The sequence below is a fragment of the Notamacropus eugenii genome, chromosome 7 (assembly GCF_028372415.1).
Source record: "Notamacropus eugenii isolate mMacEug1 chromosome 7, mMacEug1.pri_v2, whole genome shotgun sequence".
NCBI lineage: Eukaryota > Metazoa > Chordata > Mammalia > Diprotodontia > Macropodidae > Notamacropus > Notamacropus eugenii.
The window spans coordinates 81,938,193-81,944,251 of record NC_092878.1 but is presented as its reverse complement, the minus strand read 5'-3'; positions in this window follow the sequence as shown (position 1 = coordinate 81,944,251).

Genomic DNA, 6,059 nt, shown 5'->3' with positions numbered 1-6,059 from the left:
TATTTGATTGAGAGTTAGGAGCTTTCAGATCTAGTTCAGGTTTTACCATTAATGAGCTGCATGATCTTTGGCAAATAACTAGATGTAGTTTTGCAGTTCCTTTCTACTCAAACATGTTGTAATAAAGCTAGATTTCTAGAGAACTAGTCCTGGTGCTGGTTTTGAATGGGTGCTGGCTTGTTCTGATTGCTCATTTTCAGTGGCTCTAAGTGAACAGATTCCTCTCTAGTAATAACTCTGTTTTAGAGCCGATTCAGTGTCGTATATTATTGATCCTGGTATCTGAGGTACCTGATAAAGAAATATATATGTATGTATATGTATGATTGGAAGATAGTATGTAATGTAGGGAGATGATTTATTTCTTGAGTTTAGATTAAAAAATAAAAGATTCTTATCACAAAAAAATAATTAGCACTTAAGTTGCTAACCATCCCAAGTAGAGCTGTTAAGTACATAAGAAAGATACCACACAGACTGAAACACCTTTAGAAGGAACAAAAAGACTTGCCTTTTAAAGGGAATATTACTTGGGGTAAAAGGTAAAGTCATAAACAGAATTTAAAGAGCCAAGCAATGTAGCTGCTGAGAGAGAATGACATATTTTAGGATTTAATGTTAATTTAAATTCCTAATCTACCAGAAAATTATAATTTTTCCTTTAAATAAAATGATTTTTAAAATCTCTACAGCATTCCTAAGTGGGACTTGTAACTTCTTAGGACATGTTTTTTTTTCTTTTTAAATGTTGTTTGATGTTTTAAAAGATATTACTCTTTAAGATCTGCAAAGTACTTTATATATGTTCCTTCATTTGGTCCTCACAATAACCCTATGAGGCTAAGAGACCTTAATTTACTTTCCAAGGATCACACAGCTAATAAGTGGCAGGATTTGAACTCAGGTCTTCCTCACTTCACATCCTGTCCTCTTTCCTCCTAAATAGACATCACTTCCCAATGATACCAAATTTCTCCAAAAAGCTATTTCTTTCAGTCCTTTGGAATCTTGTTTTTTTTTTTTTCATAGAAAAAATCTGTTTTATAATAAATGTCAGAGGGAACATGTAGCTAGGTTTATATGGTATGCAGTATTCCATAAGGTAAGGTACACCAGAACTCACCAATTGCATTTATAGAGGTATGAAGTTTTATGAGCTCTTTGCATTTGTCAAAGGATACCTCAGATATAAATAAATGCACTTGAAAGAGCTCTGAGAGACAGCAGGGCATAATATACAGAATGCTAACTTGGAGTCCAAAGACCTGACAAAATAGAAGAATTCAGAGAAACATAGAAAGATATATAGAGTAATGAAGAGGGAAGAAAGGAGAACCCAAAGAGTTGTATATACCATACGAATGTAACAAACATTAGAGAAGTAACAAGATTCTGGTTGTTTTCCAAGGTTGAGGTAAGTAATCTATTGTGCAGATGACACATTGGTGCTTGGTCAAAATCAATAAATTGCTTTTTTTGTAGAAAGTACTTTGTAAGGGGGTTTGGGTGTTTGAGGGGAAGAGTCTGTTGTATTAAAACAAAGTGAATGAATATTAAAAAAAGAAATCTTTATAAGGCAGTGGCCTTGATGGGTATAGTTCTTGGAAACCCGCCCCCCCATCTCAACTTCCCCTGAACTCTCTCACATGGACCTGACATTCTCTGAAGGCTCATTTCAGTATCTTCCTTTTAACTGCCCTTTCATTGTGACCCTCATTGTCTGTACCTGACCCCACCCTCAACCACCACTCCCTGATTCTATCTAGACCCACTCCTTGACCACAGTATGTAAATGTCCATCTTGCCCCCATTAGATGGCTCAGATTTTTAAAACCTGGCCAACAGTATGGATTCTTAAAATCTCACCCACCTCAACTGGTGTTTTAATAAATCTTGTCTCTGACTGAAAGAAGGCTTAAGTCAAATTTATTTCAGGCAGGACCCTCTTCACTTGCCCTTGAATTTCAGGGTTCTCAATACCCTAGACCTCAACAGTCTGAACATGCCATTCTCCTGGTTAAAATTCTTTAGTAGGTCCCATTGCCCTAGGGTACAGGATAAATTATAAACTCCTTAACCCTACAGTTAAGGCCCTCAGTGATCTTGCTCCTAGTTATTTATAAGTCTTATTTCATGTTTACTATTCCTCTTCACAAATTCTCTATTCCTGCTAAACTGGATTACTACAGTTCCCCAAATTTGACGGTCCCTCTCCTGCCTCTCTGTACAAGCAGTCTCCATGTCTAGAATGACTCCCTCTCATTTCTGTCTCTATCTTTCAAGGTTAATTTCAGTGGTACTGCCTCTGTGGGGCTTCCCTTGATACCTTCCTTCCCACCTGGTAAGTGATGGCGTACAGACTCGGGAAACCCCAATGAACTCCTCCTTGAATTTTCCCACTAGACCTGGTGTTTGTCTGAGGCTATATATAATACTCTCAACTGGCCTTTCATTACTGCTATGCCCAATTCTCGGTTACCCTCAACCTAGCCCAGGTCTTCATTGTCCGTTACCTCTCGATTGCCTCCAACTATTTCCCACCCTGGATCCTATCTAAATCCCATTCTCTTGGTTCCTGGCCTCCTGACCTCTAGTCTCCCCCCAGACTACTGGCCACTCCCATCAAGATCCTCCTGGACCTCTCCTCCAGTCACCCCAGAGTACTTGGCCAACCCTTGATCCCTCCCACAGTCTTTCTGTATATAAAATCCATCTCAGTTTCCTTGAAAGTGCTCAGATTCAATCTTGCCCACTTATATTAGGGGTACAAATGTTAAGATCCCTTAAGAGTCTGGCCATGGTGGATTTATCTTACTAAACCTTGCCTTTGGCTAGAAGAAGGCTTGGGTCAAATTCATTCAGGAAGGACCTGTGTGTTGCTATTTCAGGGACCCAGCACCCCTATACCTCAATAGTAAGTGCTTTCCTACCTCAAATTGAATGTAGACTCTCTGAAGGTAGACATTTCATTTTTTGGTTCTTGTACCCAGAATGCCTAATTTAGTGCTTTGCACATGGTAGGCACTTCATAAGTAACTCTTGAATGGAATTACCTTTTTAAAGATGCTTGGTATTAGGTTTGTAGTACCAGTTTGTCCCCTTAGCTCCAGTCCAATATCATCAACTACCTTTTGGAATTGCATGTCCCATAGGCATCTCAAACTCAACATGCCTAAAAATTAATTAGCTTCTACTCCCTACCTCCAGCCCTTTTCCTCTTTCAGACTTCCCTATTAACTATTGAGCATATGGACCATTATTCTTCCAGATTTGCAACTTCAGAGTTATCCTACGTATCCAATCTAGGTAGGATTGTAGGTCTGTAGGGTCTCTTTCCTTTGAGTCTTTAAAACTGCAATTTCCATGACTGCTACCTGATCAACATTGTGCTGTGTGGCTAATGAGCAGTGTGGCTAGGTTTTCTCTCAGTGTCACTAAAAAAGCAGATTAACAATTACTAAGTCAATAATGAATTTTCCACAAGAATCTTAAAATAGCTAGAATAAATACATAACTTATGATTCAAATAGTTACAAGTAAAAGGATACAATGCAGAGCAAGATTTAAAGGATTATAAACACTCAAGTACAAACTGAATTTGTCTTTCACTATTCAACTGTTACTAATCACTGATTAAAATAACTTTTAAATTTCCCTATCAGAGTTAAGTAGATAACAATGGACTAGTCTCAGCATACCTTTTCTTAGAGTCTGAAATCTGGGGTAAAACCCATTCCAATTCTAATTTCTGCAGTGCCTCAGGTATTGAAAAGCAAATACAAACCCCTCAGCTTTGTTATTTGTGATTTCCATATCCAAAGGTCTTCCATTCAGCCTTCGATCTGGTCTCTTAATGGGATTGACATATTTAAGTAAGATTTATTGGATGCTGAGTCCTTGTCAGAGATTGACCCCTTAACCTTGGTGTTGTTTCTATGAGAAAATATGTTGTGTGTGCCACACCATCTTGTTAAAAGAGTCTCTGCCCCATTTTTCTTAGGCAGTATTTAAGACCTTTTTGGAAGAGCAGAATAAAGTAGGCACTACTTTTTGTTTCAGTGTATACCTGGAATCCATGTTGTAAAGATCATATTCCCTCAAAGAAATGCTGTAAAAATTAAAGGGTGCCTCCCCACATGAGGGTTGTGCATCAAATGAACTAGAGATCTTTTTGTCATCTGATTATTGCCTTTAGGAAAGGCTGTATCTTGCCTTCTAAATTGTAAGCTGTTCAACTCAGTTTATGCTTCTATAGCTTTTTCTCTTCATAAGACTTCATTCTATGTCTCCATTGTTCAGATAGGTCCTGGTTGGGTAAAACAAAACAAAGGAGGGAAAGAAAAAGATTATGACCATGGTTTACATTTGTACAACCTCTGTATCTCCTTTTTCCTGCTGGAAGCTGATCCCTATGCTACCTGATTCTTGACCTTCCTCAAAATTAACTTGCTATTTACTTAAAACTTCATTCAATAAATTTTCTTTCATTAGACTCATAGCTCACTTTAAAGACCCCCTACTCCAATCTGCTATACTCTTCTAAACCAACTTCTAAAATGTCATTTGAGCAGAATAATTTTTTTCATTGTGTTCTTGGACACTTAAAAATACCATGTTGATGTGTTTTGTTACATTTTGAACATTTACAGATTATTCCCACTTCATGAGAAAAACTTGTAAAGTGGATTATATTTTATCGAAGTTATCATTGCAAACAGCTTGGCAGTCTAATGGAATAAGTGTAGGACCTGGAGCCAGAATGCCAGACCTGAATTCAAATTCTGCCTCAGACAACTAACTGCATGACCTTGGGCAAATCACTTAACCTCTCTAAACCTCAGTTTCATCATTGGCAAAATGGAGATAATAATAACACCTATTTCATAGAAGAACTGTTTAAGGGTCAAATGAGATAACACGTAAAATGCTTTTAAACCCTTGAAGTGCTATATGTTAGCTATTATTATTGTTGTTATTTTTATTATGGTATAAGGAAGCTGTATCCAGGTAGGGACAGTCTCCATGTTTCCTTTGGACATCACCCACAAAGCTTTGAGGACAGGGAATTTCCTTCATTAGGAAGTGTAAGACAGAGAACGCACAGGAGACATTGGAGGGTTTTGGACTCCAGCCCCTAACAGGTTCACTGTGGATCTGGTGAGACAGGAAGAACAGGAAGACAACTTTGAAGGGATCAATAATCTTACTTTATTCTAGTCTATTTTTCTCAGAAGGGTTGCTGATAATGGGAGAACCAACTTCTACAGCATTCCCTAGTCACCTTTCTTGCAGGGACTGACAAGAAGAGGGGATAGCTACCCTATATTATGATGGTGTCAGTCAAGGCACAGGCACAGCTTGTGAACTCTCCTAAATCCCCTCAAGCCTCAGTGGGGACTCATTAAGACAAACATGGATTCTCCCCAGGCTTTAATGGAGGCTAGTCAAGGCACACACAGCATTCCAGCTTGTGTATTCAACCCTAAGGGTTCCCCGCTCACTGACCAGTGCCCACTTGCTTTGTAGGGCAACAGACAAAGAAGGCATCTTGCCAACAATAGCCTCAAAAGTTTACATTATCTCACTGCTCAGTGGCAGTGAATATTTACAGTTTTAAGCACAAATGTTTGTATTTATCATTATATAATTGCACGTGTGGTAGAGATGTTTACCAATCATAAGCCTGGGAGATAGAGATTGTTATAGCCATGCGTGTATCCTGAGAAACTAAACTCTAAGAAAAAATAACAAAAATCCACCTTACACACGCTAAAATTCACCTTACAGGGAATGTCTCTGACTTACTTTTTCCAAAAGTGAGATATGGACTCCACTCTATGTCTCCGTCATCCAGATAGATCCTGGTTGGGTAAACCTGATTCTAGTGTGGATGAATGTCAGTGAGAGAAACTCAAAAATTGAAGATGAAAAGGAGGAAACTGGGAAGGGAAAGAGTTATGGACCTAAGGAGCTTCCCTTGTATTAAGCTTCATGTCAGTGGAGTGTGCAAACCTTGAGGTTTTCTTCTTTTGATGATGTCAGACTTGGGGGCATTGATG